Genomic DNA, 16096 nt, shown 5'->3' on the forward strand with positions numbered 1-16096 from the left:
ATGTTTGACGGTGGGGATGGTGTTCTTGGGGTCATAGGCAGCATTCCTCCTCCTCCAAACACGTTGAGTTGATGCCAAAGAGCTCCATTTTGGTCTCATCTGACCACAACACTTTCAACCAGTTGTCCTCTGAATCATTCAGATGTTCATTGGCAAACTTCAGACGGGCATGTATATGTGCTTTCTTCAGCAGGGGGACCTTGCGGGCGCTGCAGGATTTCAGTCCTTCACGACATAGTGTGTTACCAATTGTTTTCTTGGTGACTATGGTCCCAGCTGCCTTGAGATCATTGACAAGATCCTCCCGTGTAGTTTTGGGCTGATTCCTCACCGTTCTCATGATCATTGCATCTCCACGAGGTGAGATCTTGCATGGAACCCCAGGCCAAGGGAGATTGACAGTTCTTTTGTGTTTCTTCCATTTGCGAATAATCGCACCAACTGTTGTAACCTTCTCACCAAGCTGCTTGGCGATGGTCTTGTAGCCCATTCCAGCCTTGTGTAGGTCTACAATCTTGTCCCTGACATCCTTGGAGAGCTCTTTGGTCTTGGCCATGGTGGAGAGTTTGGAATCTGATTGATTGATTGCTTCTGTGGACAGGTGTCTTTTATACAGGTAACAAACTGAGATTAGGAGCACTCCCTTTAAGAGTGTGCTCCTAATCTCAGCTCGTTACCTGTATAAAAGACACCTGGGAGTCAGAAATCTTTCTGATTGAGAGGGGGTCAAATACTTATTTCCCTCATTAAAATGCAAATCATTTTATAACATTTTTGACATGCATTTTTCTGGATTTTTTTGTTGTTATTCTCACTGTTCAAATAAACCTACCATTAAAATTATAGACTGATCTTTGTCAGTGGGCAAACGTACAAAATCAGAAGGGGATCAAATACTTTTTTCCCTCACTGTACATTGACATCTTTGAATTAGACCTTTTCCAAGTACGAAACCCATTCTTCCCAGTATTCCTGACCTCTCTCCTCTTGTGTTCTTAAAGCAAAGGTCATACGCTCCATGTGGTGTATTTCTTTTACAATGTCTATCCATTGTGTCACTGTGGGAGGTTATTTTTGTAGCCATTTCCTAGTGATAGCCTTTTTACTGGCTGCCAGTAGGACCTTCAAGAGGTACTTTTCTCTATTGTGTAAGTTCACGCATCTGATTCAAATGCATTCTGTATTTCATGTAATTTGCATGTGATCTTCTTTGTTTTAGGGTCTTTTATTTTGAAAATGGTATTCTGTGCTTGTTGTTTCCTGAGTCTCCATGCTAGTAATTTGGTTGCCTTTGAGCCTGCTTCATAATATCGTTGTTTCAGGAACCTGAGCTTTTTCTCTACTTCTTCTCTATAAATCTGGTCAATTTCCTGTTTTTACCTTTTGAATCTCTCGTAATATAAGAGGATCTTTGTATTGACTATGAGATCATTCTAAGTTTCTTAGTGTTTCCTGTAATTTCAGCAGTTTCTGTGCTTTAATCTTTTTCTTGAGAGATGATGTGGCTATGATCTTTCCTCTAATAACCGCCTTAGCTGCATCCCTCAATGTAGCAGGAGATACTACCCCGTTATCATTATTCTCCAGATAGATGTTCAATTCTGTCTTTATTGATTCCTTGAATGCTGGATCATTCAGCATGCTAGTATTAAGTCTCCATAGAGTATTTCTTGGTTTGCTATCAAGGTGTAGAGTAAGGAAAACTCCATTATGATCTGATAAGTCGCTCTGCCTGATCCTACAATCCTTAAGCCTGTGTCTATCTGCACTGTACATGAAAAAATAGTCTAACCTGGAGTATTCAGTGTGGCGGGCTGAGTAAAAAGTATACTGCTCAAAAAAATAAAGGGAACACTTAAACAACACAATGTAACTCCAAGTCAATCACACTTCTGTGAAATCAAACTGTCCACTTAGGAAGCAACACTGATTGACAATACATTTCACATGCTGTTGTGCAAATGGAATAGAAAACAGGTGGATATTATAGGCAATAAACAAGACACCCCCAATAAAGGAGTGGTTCTGCAGGTGGAGACCACAGACCACTTCTCAGTTCCTATGCTTCCTGGCTGATGTTTTGGTCACTTTTGAATGCTGGCGGTGCTTTCACTCTAGTGGTAGCATGAAACGGAGTCTACAACCCACACAAGTGGCTCAGGTAGTGCAGCTCATCCAGGATGGCACATCAATGCGAGCTGTGGCAAGAAGGTTTGCTGTGTCTGTCAGCGTAGTGTCCAGAGCATGGAGGCGCTGCCAGGAGACAGGCCAGTACATCAGGAGGCGTGGAGGAGGCCGTAGGAGGGCAACAACCCAGCAGCAGGACCGCTACCTCCGCCTTTGTGCAAGGAGGAGCAGGAGGAGCACTGCCAGAGCCCTGCAAAATGACCTCCTGCAGGCCACAAATGTGCATGTGTCTGCTCAAACGGTCAGGGGCCCGACGTCCACAGGTGGGGGTTGTGCTTACAGCCCAACACCGTGCAGGACGTTTGGCATTTGCCAGAGAACACAAAGATTGGCAAATTCGCCACTGGCGCCCTGTGCTCTTCACAGATGAAAGCAGGTTCACACTGAGCACGTGACAGACGTGACAGAGTCTGGAGACGCCCTGGAGAACGTTCTGCTGCCTGCAACATCCTCCAGCATGACCGGTAGGTACCGAGATGAGATCCTCAGACCCCTTGTGAGACCATATGCTGGTGCGGTTGGCCCTGGGTTCTTCCTAATGCAAGACAATGCTAGACCTCATGTGGCTGGAGTGTGTCAGCAGTTCCTGCAAGAGGAAGGCATTGATGCTATGGACTGGCCCGCCTGTTCCCCAGACCTGAATCCAATTGAGCACATCTGGGACATCATGTCTCGCTCCATCCACCAACGCCACGTTGCACCACAGACTGTCCAGGAGTTGGTGGATGTTTTAGTCTAGGTCTGGGAGGAGATCCCTCAGGATACCATCCGCCACCTCATCAGGAGCATGCCCAGGCGTTGTAGGGAGGCCATACAGGCACGTGGAGGCCACACACACTACTGAGCCTCATTTTGACTTGTTTTAAGGACATTACATCAAAGTTGGATCAGCCTGTAGTGTGGTTTTCCACTTTAATTTTGAGTGTGACTCCAAATCCAGACCTCCATGGGTTGATAAATTGGATTTCCATTGATTATTTTTGTGTGATTTTGTTGTCAGAACATTCAACTATGTAAAGAAAAAAGTATTTAATAAGATTATTTCATTCATTCAGATCTAGGATGTGTTGTTTAAATGTTCCCTTTATTTTTTTGAGCAGTGTATATTCCTTATCGGTCTTGTGGGTGTCACGACATACATCGAGCAGTCCTAGATCCTGCAATATCCTATTGATCTTTTTAGCAACTAGACTCATTTTCCTATGTTGATTTGTGCCGTCCAATTTTGAGTTTAGAATTGTGTTAAAATCCCCTCCACAGAAAAGAGTGCCAGAAGTTTCTGTGGCAATTCAATCAAACACCTTCCTGTAGAAGACCATGTCTTGGGGGTGCGTATACATTAAATAATGTAACGTCCTTGTTATCCAGTTTACATTTAACAAGTATAAATCTACCCTCCTTGTCTTTTATTTCTGACATAAACTCCAAAATTAACTGAATTTGGGATCAAGATTGCAACTCCCCTTCTACACCATTTTGTAAGAAGAAAAAAATGTATTCCTATATCCCATTTTCTTGAGTTTCTCGTGTTCAGGTGTGGATAAGTGAGTTTCCTGCCAGAATAGTATGTCAACTCTCTCCCGTTTCATCTTTGCTATTAGCTTACTTCTCTTGATGGCACTCCCCAGTCCGTTTACATTGAGACTTATGACCTTAAATTCCCGATGATGCATCGATATAAAAAAAAAAAATGTTTGCACCATATCTGCCTGCTTATCTTGAGCCTAAAAATGAACGAAAAATCAAGAACGATAATAAAGTAAACCAAAGTGGGAAGATACTTTGGTATTTGGACTCCCATGTCAGAGGACTGTCTCTTGCCTCTGGGGTTTGAGGGGATGAGCCTGTCCGCAGGAGGGGCCCCTCGCTCAGATATGAAAATGCCTGACGTAGTCACAAACCAGACCTGTTGGAAATGAAAATAATAAGGGCGCCTATTTCGTCGCTTATACACATCGGTTAATTACAAGTGAAAACTATATCAGTCATGCGTGCATATCATGAATCCTCCCCTTGATATGCCCTTCTGTCACCCCGTTGTCAATGTGTCATTAATACTTAGTTAATATATATGTTATTAACGTGACGCTACTTAGTGTGTTCATAAAGAACACATACGTTTGGCTACTCACCCTTGTTCAGCATTGGGGGAAAATAGGGGAGATACTTTACCTATTGCGATGTCAACCGTAACAACCCAACGTCTTAACAGCTCGCGGTAACTATTCATTCTGTTAAATCTGATTCAGTGTCTTCCATCTTCCCGTTGGAAATGCCTGAGTCTCTCTCGGATGTGAACGTCCTCTCGCCGAGGTGGTTTCCCTCTTTCTCCATGGCTCTGCTTGTCGATAACGATCCATGGGAGAGCCTGCTCAAGTCTTCCCGCCGGTGATGTCGCCTTTCTCCTGGCGGTATACTCCACTGGGATGCCCCTCGACTTCAGATCCTCAGCCGCCTCGTCTGCATGCTCGTATGTAACCGGGCCATTTTCCAGAAATACCCGCATTTTTGCCGGGAATGGTGTTTGGAAGCGTATACCCTTCTCTTTAAGTGCTTTCTTAATGGGGGTGTATTCTTTCCTTCTTTTCAGTATCTATCCCTCGTAGTCATGATCAAAGAACACTCGTTGGCCTTGGAAGCTGACAGGCTTTTTCCAGGTTGCATGTAAGACTTTCTCTTTGACTGAGAATTTTAGGAACCGTACTACTATTGATCTTGGTGGGGCGCCGCTGGGGGTTTTTGGGGCCAGAGCTCGGTGTGCTCTCTCAATTCCGAGGTCAGTGTCGTCTTCAAGTATGTCTTTGAATGGACCCTCCACGAATTTGGGCATAGAGTATTTTTCTGCGCCCTCTACTACGTAATAAAGTCTAATGTTGTTTCAACGTGAGAAACCTTCGAGTTCTGTCACTTTTGCCTGTAGTGCGTGTTGGTTTTTCAGTGACTGTTCAAGTATTTCCTTGACTGCGGAGTTCCATGTGTCCATTTCCCCAATGCGCTGTTCTGCGTCCCCCATTCTTGTAGATATGCTGTGAAGTTCTAATTTTTTTTCTTCAAGTTTCTGGTTAATGTCTATCTTGAACACATTTAGTTCCTCTCGTAAGCCTGTGAGCGCCTCGCGCAATTCCTCCTTTATCACCTCACGAAATGAGGGTTCTTTTGCTGCTGCTATCTTATTTGCGCTAGCATTAGCCATCTCGGATTCATCGACGATTATATTTTCTGCTGTCTTGTTACGGGCTGTTGTAGCTCCGCGACCTTTTCCTATTTTCCCCTTTTCCATTTTACTTAAGTTATTACAATGCTCTGAGTAAATACTTGAATTTAGGGGGGTAAATACCCAACCGATGTGCAGTTCGAAAAACTAGGCAGCCATTTCTTAAGTTGCGTCACCGGAAGCCCCTGAGTGCGTGTCTTATCAGTTTACACACCCCTACAGTACTGCTCATACCTAACAGGTTCACCTTGAGATGTGAACTCAGTTCCAGCCAGCAAATGCCTTACTGTTCATCATGCATTGTGATTTCATATAAAGACCCAAGTGTCCACACTGTGAAAGAGCAGAGAGAACCAATTATGTAAAATATCACACATATGCAAGTTGAATAGGGAACCATTTTTTCTATTTGATAATAAACTCTGTGAATTTTGTATTTGACACTCCTAACTCTTACTTTTAGACGTGAATGTGTTTGAAGTTGTTGATCCATGATCATGATGAGCCTTTTTATACAGTAAGTTTGACTCGTTCTCCAGCACAGCAAGCTGCTCCACGGAATGTTTGTCAGATTACCATGTTGAATTACTAACCATCTGCGTGCGACCTTCTACCAGCCATGGAACCTCAAGGTCCCAGCGTCAACTCTAAAATGACCCAGTTACACGTCTCTATAGGGTCAGCAGATATGCTGTGACGTCTGTGGCGAGCCCAAATACAAGACAAGGAAGCCATTGTCCAAGACAGGGATGGCTGGACTGAATGATAAACCGTTATGACAGTGCCCTCTCTTCAAACACGAAGTTTACATTTCACATTTCCATTACGTTATTAATACTTCTGCTGAAGGCTTTCATTCTGAGTGTTTACATTAAGTGTATGACATAAAGCAGTTGAACGGCAGCACTAACAGCAGAGAAACAGATCCTAGTTTGTGATCTTCAACATTGGGTGGAGCAGGATGGAAAAAGTAATTTTAGGACTGTGGTTTGGGTTGGAACTTATCATTTGTTATTACAGTGAATGATTTGACGGGTCTGAATTGTTCCGTTGTCATTGTAAGGCTTAAGAGAGCAAAGCCACAAATTCTTGTTTTGGATGAAATACAGTGTTTGTGTCAGGATTGTGTGGAGAGACGGACCAAGGCGCAGCGGGCTCTAAGTTCCACATATTTATTTTAGTGAAACTTTACAAACAACAAACCATGACGACAGAGGCGCTACATGCACTTACTCAAAATAAGATCCCACAAAACACAGTGGGGAAATGGCTGCCTAAATATGATCCCCAATCAGAGCCAACGATAAACAGCTGCCTCTGATTGGGAACCACACCAGGCCAACATAGAAATAAAGAAACTAGAATGCCCACCCTAGTCACACCCCGACCTAACCAAAATAGAGAATAAAAGATCTCCAAGGTTAGGGCGTGACAGTTTGCCTTGCAGTCATGTAGGCTAACCCACTGTAATATATGTTTAGTAATGGTGGTCAACAGGAGTCAGGGCTCATTGTGTTACTGATCACTGCCACTCTCTGGAGAAAAGTGGTACTTGCTTCTATTCTAAGGTCAGGTGCTGTATACATTATAAGTACTATAACGAAGCTCAGGCATTATGACCACAGCGATTGTGTTACAATATGTGCATTTCCTTTCTACTGTTCTGTGCAATCAGTACTTTTATACATACATAATACATGCATACGTATGCGTTTCAGATTTACAGAACAAAAGTACGACTGGAAAATTGTATCCACACTGTGAGGGGGAAAAAGAGGAATTCAACTTAATTTATACACTCCGTGCACAATTGTTAGGCAAATTGTATTCCTCTGGATTAATTTTACTGTTGAACAAACACAATGCTCTCAGTCTATCCAAAATGTTATTGAACCTCAAACCTGAATGTTTAACAAAGGAAAAGTGAGTTTTGTCTTTCTCAGGGAAATATATAAGTGTGCACAATTATTAGGCAACGATTAGTGTGCAGAATTATTAGGCAACTAAATTACAAAAATAATTTCTCTCAACTCACTTGTTGATTCTCAATTTTTAGAGTAAATGTAACAGATAAGTAACACAAAATGACAAATATATAAAAATGTTGGCCTTTCAAAAATATTCAGTGACCAATATAGCCACCCTTATTTTCAAGAACTGCCATGAGCCTTCCATCCATGGAGTCTGTCAGTTTCTTGATCTGTTCACAATCAATTTTCGCTGAAGCAGCAACCACAGCCTCCCAAATGCTGTTCAAAGAGGTGTATTGTCTTCCCTCACTGTAAATCTCACATTTGAGAAGGGCCCACAAGTTCTCAATAGGATTTAAGTCAGGTGAGGAAGGGGGCAAGGTCGTTATTCAGGCATCTTTGAGGCCCTTGCTGGCTAGCCAAGCAGTGGAGTACTTGGATGCATGTGATGGAGCATTGTCCTGTATAAAGATCATGGCCTAGAATGCTGAGGACTTTTTCCTGTACCACTGTTTGATGAAAGAATCTTCCAGAAACTGGCAGTAGGTTTGGGAGTTGAGTTTCAGTCCATCTTCAACCCGAAAAGGTCCAACTACCTCATCCTCAATGATAGCAGCCCATGCCAGTACCCCTCCTTCACCTTGCTGGCACCTGACTCAAAGTGGTGCCCTGTGTCCATTACTGATCCAGCCACAGGCCCATCCATTTGGTCCATCAAGAGTCACTTTCATTTCATCTGTCCATAAAACCTTTGAAAAATCTGTCTTCAGGTATTTCTTTGCCCAATCTTGACGCTTCAACTTGTGAATCTTATTCAGTGGTGGTCTTGTTTCAGTCTTCTTGACCTTGGACATGTCTCTGAGCACTTGACACCTTGTACTTTTGAACACTCCAGGTTGGTTGCAGTTCTGGAATACGGTGGCACTGGAGGATAATGGGTTCCTGGTAGTTTGATGTTTAATTCTTCTCAAGTCTTTTGCAGTTAATTTGCGCCTTTTCTTCCCCATGCATTTTTTGCACCCCAGTTGACTATTCGCAACAAAACGTTTGATTGTCCGGTGGTCACGCCTCAATAGTTTAGCTATTTAAAGGGTGTCGCATCCGTCTGAAAGGCATTTTACATTTTTGGCTTTTCAGTGTCAGTTAAATCTCTTTTTGGACCCATTTTACCTGAGGTAATGAGGCTGCCTAATAATTATGCACACCTTGATATAAGGTGTTATTCACTTTCGCCACACCCTCCCTCATTACACAAATACATATCACCTGAAAATGATTAAATCCAATAAGCATTCAAGTTTATATGGTTTGGAGTTGGAAAATGTGAATAGAAATAATGATAAGATCAGAATACTCACTTGCCTAATAATTGTCCACGCAGTGTATAAGATAGTTCTGCTTACACAATGTCCGCTATGCTGGGTGTCATTTCAAAAAGGCTTATAGCCAATGGTGAGGGGCAGCTAAGGGGTTGACCAGATGCCGGTGTTAATAGACTCCACCTCATTGTGGGGAACAACTACAGGTTCTGTGCTCTCTGACTGACTGAGTAGCTGGCACAGGCATGTAGCATGGCTGTCAATGATTCACTGCTCATGGGGCATTTGAAAACAACTGGCATTTCAATTATTGCCATTTCAATTATAACAGAGGATTCTGAGAGGCAACAGCTGCAAGTACCCACTGACCATCCCCCCCACGACACTGACATGCAGGGAGCTCAGAGCTGTTATACCCTTCTTTGTCTGTGAGAGCGTTGACTAAATAGTTCATGGTTGTAGTGGCATTGTCTGTGGCAATGCATGTATGTAAAGTAGGCCTACTGTCATTGTAAAGCGTGATGTGAAAAGATCCATTGTTCGAAATGACAGAGAAGCTAGTCTGAAACAAGGGTCAAGCTGTAGGCTAACCTCTCCATAGAATATCATGCCCACACTGACATTTGCTCTGGTATTATGCTGAGAATGTTTACACTAGGGCTATTGCAATTACTTTCTAGACCCCTGTTTCTAGAATAAAGGCATGACATTGAAAACAGAAGTTTCATAAGTGTGACTACATTTCCATATCTGATCTCACTGGTATTCGAATAATCCAGATCTAATTTCCTGAATTCTATCAAGGTATAATTAAGCAAAAAGGTATATATACTTATGTGATGAACGTGAATTTCTCCGGTTCGTACTGTTGCAGTCATGACGCAAGTGGCACTATGTTGCCCATTCCTCCCACGTTTCTAGTTTAACCAGCTGTTTCCAGCAACTGGTACGTTTTTATTTGCTTGTCATATTGGCATGTTTGCCAGCAACAAACTATTTAGCTAGCTTCTAGCCTAGAGTTTGATATGCACTGTGATTTCCTCGTAATTAACAGTGTTGAGTGTCCTGATGAGAAGGCAAACTTGTCTATCTTTGCCAGGCAAATTCGGGCATCATCACTCATTTGAATGTATCCAAATGATGTATCCAAATGTCAATAGAAAACTGCTTAAACAAACTAGTTGGCTAGCTAGCAAGCAAGGGATAAAAAGGTTGCCACCGAGCATGGCAACGGAACATATAGAACGAACAGCTGGGTCGTGTCCATAAAAATAGAACCAATTCAATTGAACGAACGACTGCATCTCTAGCAACCAAAAGATGAGAAAGTGTGAATTTGCTTATAAAAATGAAAATATCAACCAAATTATTATTTTCTACCGGTAAATTTGTGCCTAAGTATTTTTGTCTTTGGCAACTGTGGTACAGTTGCGTTTAGCGTTTATCCCTTAAATATCAAATCAAATCAAATACCGTGGCTTTCAGCCAATCTGCATACAGGACCCAAACTACCTGGTTTATAATAAGGGATAACTGGGGGGGGCAGTTTGAGTGACGAAAACTGGTCATTGTTGTCTTTAAGCAGCAGAGGGCGCCCCAACGCAATGGTTATCAGAGCGCGGTGTCAACGCGAGGAATAATTGACTGAATTCCAATAATCTTCGATTGAATCACACTGATGATGGTGGTGAGGATGACGATGAGGAGGAGGACATTGCATTGTCCTACACTTTTTCCTGGTATTGAGCAGTTCTTTTGTATCTTCTCAACTCGAAAAGTATCTAACATTTGGTATTCATGTAGGCCTATAGGCATGTTAATTGGCCACGCACTGTTCTAATTGAACAGTTTTCCATTTATTTTTTTATTTTTTTTCATAGCCTAAATGTGAAGTAGGCATACGTCGTCCCTCCATCTTTTGATTAACATTCATTATGGGCAACCACGCCTTGTCCTAGTCTAGACCCCAAATTAATCTGATGTCATGGAAATACTTCTAATGCAATAGTATCTCAACTTCAACGCTCTCCACATAGGCCTAGCCTGTTGACTTTATCAAACCTGGGGCGCGTCCAGTAGGTCACAACATTTTGGAATGTTCAGATATCAATATGTTAAAGCAAACACGCCTCTCTGACATGTAGAACATGGAATCACGGAGGCTCTATTTATGGCATTTCTATCTGCAACGTTCGAGCACGTTTGGAAACTGAACGTGGCCCTGTTTACAATCCCCTGTTCCTCACTAAAAGCATCCTCCCATTCTATTGGCTGGCGGTGTTGTCAATCACGCCACTGGTCTCGTTAGTTTAATTGTGGCCCTGCAAAGACAACGCCATCACACTCATCAGCTACAGCGAGGGAGTGGGGCAGCACGAAGATAGCGCTGGATTTCTGCAAGCTATTTGGCCATTATTTTCTTAAAAACTATAAGCGTCTGTCTCATCTACAACTGCAATGGAATACATTCGTCCGGTTAATTAAACGCCTTCGAATCGGTAAGGAACCATTTATCCTTTACTATCCTGTTTCTGTTGAATCGCTCCCTATAGCTAACAGTGCGAAATTAATTACTTTGATTGTATCAATTGTATCAGCAAATGGGGTCAATTTAGTGTGTTCTTGTGGATAACGCATTTTGTCTCTTGTTTGTAGGCTGATGTTACAGATCAGATGTTTCCGAAATATATTTATAGGCTTTCGTTGCCATAATAAGAACGTGCAAATTGCATTGGCCAATCTCAAGTATCCTGCCCTCGATCCTCGAACGCGTTGTGTGTATTCATTAGAAATCAAATCAATGTGCAGTGTCTGCAAAAACAGTCAACCTTCAGTGCCTTGTCGCATTGAGCCGCTTGGTGAATTTGTTTACCATACAGCACTAGTAGCCAAGTGATAACCATCTCTATCAACATTCTATCCAATTCATTCATAAAAGATTGCATCGCGATGAAGATACAATGAAGCAAATGTTGATTTCTTGATTGGTTTCTATTGGTTGACTAGTCTGTATATAGTGAAGCGCTATAGTCAACCAGTGAACAAGCTTGCCATCACTTGGTTGTGAAGACCGTCGTACTGTATGTTGCCAACTTGTATTCCTTCACATCCTTTGCTGTGTTCATCACAGCATTTGTTGATGACCCACTTTTTCCATTAAAATAATTTAGAAATATTTCAAGACTTGGATATGACTCATTCAGAAAAACAATGCTATTTATGCATATTTCAAATACTCGTAATTACATGAAGTGGGTTGGATAATAACCTCCTCATTGAATACTCCTGAGAATATGCAGTCTTTGAGAATAAACCAACCCGTTGTTGTGAAATTGGTTGCCACTTTCCTTTGTTAGTTGGGGTCAATTGTGCTGGTTGATCTCCACATTCTTCTATCAATACAATACTAGGCATCCTTCCTAAAATCAAGTCATGAATGCACTTATGCTATTTCCTCTATGCAGTACAGGTCCCAAACATAGTAACTGGTTGTTTATTACATAGCTGTGGCCTAGTTTACATAGGCCAATACATTTTCATTGTTTTGCATTACACTTACTGTACCAAATGGGAGTACTATTGTATTGTTAGTTTCTTATTCTTTAACTACTTGTCAACGAAGGTCAGATGCCATACCAAGCTATATTTGGTCCGTTTCCTTCATACCCTGTAGGAAGGTTTTGTCAAAGACAGGTTAAATACACTACATTACCAAAAATATGTGGCCACTTTCTTGTTGAACATCTCATTCCAAAATCATGGGCATTAATATGGAGTTGCCAGCCGCTTTGCTGCTATAACAGCCTCCACTCACCTGGGAAGGCTTTCCATGAGATGTTGGAACATTGCTGTGGGGACTTGCTTCCATTCAGCCACAAGAGCATTAGTGAGGTTCGGGCATTGATTTTGGGCTATTAAGCCTGGCTCGCAGTCAGCGTTCCAATTCATCCCAAAGGTGTTCGATGGGGTTGAGGTCAGGGCTCTGTGAAGGCCAGGCAAATTCTTCCACACTGATGTTGACAAACCATTTCTGTATGGACCTCACTTTGTGCACAGGGGTATTGTCATGCTGAAACAGGAAAGGGCCTTCCGCAAACTGTTACCACAAAGTTGGAAGCACAGAATCGTCTAGAATGTCATTGTATGCTGTAGAGTTCAGATTTCCCTTCACTGGAACTAAGCCCGAACCATAAAAAACAGCTCCAGACCATTATTCCTCCTCCACCAAACTTTACAGTTGGTTATCCGGTACAGTAGTTGATGTCGGGACTATTGTATCTTGTCTCTCCATCAACTAAGATGATGGAGAGACAAGTTGCTTAATTATTGGGCTACACATCACATTTGCTGCTCTTCAGTATTGATGTAAATAACTCTCAAATTGATTTTATTTATTATTATTATTTTTTTTTTTACTAAAGCTAAGAATGTACAGACAACTTGCCTAGGCTTGTACTATTATCCCAACTTCCAGAGTTCCTGTATCTGTTGGTTTTTGACCATTGACTCGGGTTGGCACGGCAACTTGCTGACTAAACTTACTACAAGTCTTTTACAGAAAAGCTGCTTGTATTACAATTGCTGAACATAGGCCTATATTGTCAGCTTGATTTCAGGTGTCAGGCATGGATGCATAGTATAATTGTTTGGTGTGAAAAGCTGTCTGCAAGGTGCTCCTGCGGTTTTTTTTTTTGGTTGCAGGATCCACAATGGTAACCTTGGAAACTACAGAAATCCCTGCTCATGTTGAAATATCATCTTACATAGAAGCCACACATACACCAACTCAACATGGTTCACAAGGTTACGTTCCATGGGCGGCGGCCCTCTTTTGCACATGTGGGTGCGCAGACTCGGGAGCATTTGAGGGCCCTCATGAGGAGTTCAGATAATTTCGCGGCCCCCACCCCCATCAAATTTGCCCATCCCCGATGTACATGAATGAGGTTTGTTTTGTCTAATTTCAGCACAAGATTGAGCAAATATTCCCTCGTCTCTCTTCAATATTCCTTAATGTTTTGAAAAAAAGGTTTGGACTTTTCCATAATGCATTTTAGCCACTGTTGTCCTTGTAGAAATTTCAGCTTGGAAAGGGCAAGTGCATGCTGCTCTTGTCATAATGAACTTTCCTACAGAGGCGAGCTCTTTTGAGTAATTTAACCTGATAGTAATGAGGTATGCAGAGCCTTTTCCTCTGTGTAATTCACCATTTGGCACCTGGAGCCCAGTCAGTCTGCATACAGTGCAGTTTGTAAATCACAGATACAGAACTGTGCACTTTCTCCCATTCACTCCCATTCTTCTGCTGGAGAGAGAGAGCTGCCAAACCACCATGATGCTGCTCACTGTTGATCCTGTGACAGCATGGCATGCTGCTACTCTCTGCTGTCGCACCACAGATTGACAAAACTGCTCTGACCTGCTCATATAGTAAATCACGCTATACAGCCGCTTCTTTGGACTGGGTTTTTGTGCTTTTCAGGTGCTTTCATTTGAACTGGGATGCTTTGGTTCATATCTTGCCCAACATCACCACATTTGTTGGCTAAATCAATCCAGGTCTTTGTATTGTCATTTTGGCTGGATTTATGCTAGTTGGATGTGCGTAACACAACCCAACCACTTTGTGCTCCATTTTGACAATCTGGTTGGGGCCACTGTAGTCACAGTCTTCTGTGTGACATTCCCTGTCCCCTCACCCTCTCCTCTAATAGCAGAGGCCATTTTGAAAGGGCCATGACCAGGGGCCTGTGTTGTGTTCAGTGCTGATGTAATCGCATAGCTGCTGTTCTGCTCTAAGCCCACGTTAGGTCAGATGTGGGGCTCACGCGTGGGTCGTCCCCCTAACCTCAGAGCTCAGTAGCCGCTCTGTGCTCAGCATCAGCCCAGTGCTCCGAAGGTCACACACACACAACAACAATGATGCCATTTGTGTGACAAATCTAGTGTGGGGAGATGAAATCTGTCTCTGTGTTTTACAGTTTTTTTTTTGTTGTTCAGATTGTGTGGTTTACGCTGACGTACTGATGGGCTAAAATTAACGGATTTTTACAGATGAGTAAATGTTTAACCATGGATGAATTCAGAGTATGACAGCTTCACTAGGGGTGTATGTTGACATCACAGGCGTCTGGTGGCGCCTTAATTGGGGAGGACAGGCTCATAGTAATCACTGGAACGAATCAATGGAATGGTATCGAACACATCAAACATTAGGAATGTGACCAAAATAGGTTTTTACCACCTGAGGAACATTGCCAAGTCACAGCCATTTCTCTCTCAGGCTGATACAGCGACTCATCCATGCTTTTATTACAAGCAGGCTTGACTACTGTAATGCTCTCCTGTCTGGTCTACCCAAGAAAGCCATTGGTCAACTGCAAAACATACAGAATGCTGCAGCGTGGGTACTGACCAAGACCAGACGGAGAGCACACATTACAGCGGTTTTAAGGTCTCTGTACTGGCTGCCTGTGAGTTTTATAATTCATTTTAAGATTCTTCTATTTGTTTTTACAGTGGCAAGAAAACGTATGTGAACCCTTTGGAATTATCTGGATTTCTGCATAAATTGGTCATAAAATTTGATCTGATCTTAATCTTAGTCACAACAGTAGACAAACACAGTCTGCTTAAACTAATGACACACAAACAATTATACGTTTGTCTTTATTGAACACACCAGGTAAACATTCACAGTGCAGGGTGGAAAAAGTATGTGAACCGTTAGATTTAATAACTGGTTGACCCTCCTTTGGCAGCAATAAACTCAACCAAACGTTTTCTGTAGTTGCGGATCAGACCTGCACAGCGGTCAGGAGGAATTTTGGACCGTTCATCTTTACAAAACTGTTTCAGTGCAGCAATATTCTTAGGATGTCTGGTGTGAACCGCTCTCAAGGTCATGCCAGAGCATTTTAAATCGGGTTGAGGTCAGGACTCTGACTGGGCCACTCCAGAAGGCGTATTTTCTTCTGTTGAAGCCATTCTGTTGTTGATTTACTTCTGTGTTTTGGGTCGTTGGCCTGTTGCATCACCCAACGTCTGTTAAGCTTCAATTGTCGATGATCGCAAGCTGTCTAAGCCCTGAGGCAGCAAAGCAGCCCCAAACCATGATGCTCCCTCCACCATACCTTACAGTTGGGATGAGGTTTTGATGTTGGTGTGCTGGGCCTTTTTTTTCTCCACACATAGTGTTGTGTGTTCCTTCCAAACAGCTCAACTTTAGTTTAATCTGTCCACAGAATATTTTGCCAGAAGCTCTGTGGAACATCCAGGTGCTCTTTTGCGAACTTCAGACGTGCAGCAATGTTCTTTTGGACAGCAGTGGCTTCTTCCATGGTGTCCTCCCATGAACACCATTCTTGTTTAATGTTTTACATATCGTAAACTAGTCAACAGAGATG

The 16096-nt window shown here is 42.5% G+C and overlaps 1 protein-coding gene across 3 annotated transcripts in view; it reads left to right on the forward strand.

The window, feature by feature from the left end:
- The first annotated feature begins 10975 nt into the window (after positions 1-10975).
- fynb (FYN proto-oncogene, Src family tyrosine kinase b) overlaps positions 10976-16096 on the forward strand; it is a 64870-nt gene continuing 59749 nt past the window's right edge. The window contains exon 1 of one of the 3 annotated variants that reach the window (XM_014204743.2): positions 10976-11188. The gene's annotated coding sequence lies outside the window, so the exon portion shown is untranslated. 3 annotated transcript variants of the gene reach the window in all.

The sequence above is a fragment of the Salmo salar genome, chromosome ssa06 (genome assembly GCF_905237065.1).
Source record: "Salmo salar chromosome ssa06, Ssal_v3.1, whole genome shotgun sequence".
Taxonomy (NCBI): Eukaryota; Metazoa; Chordata; class Actinopteri; order Salmoniformes; family Salmonidae; genus Salmo; species Salmo salar.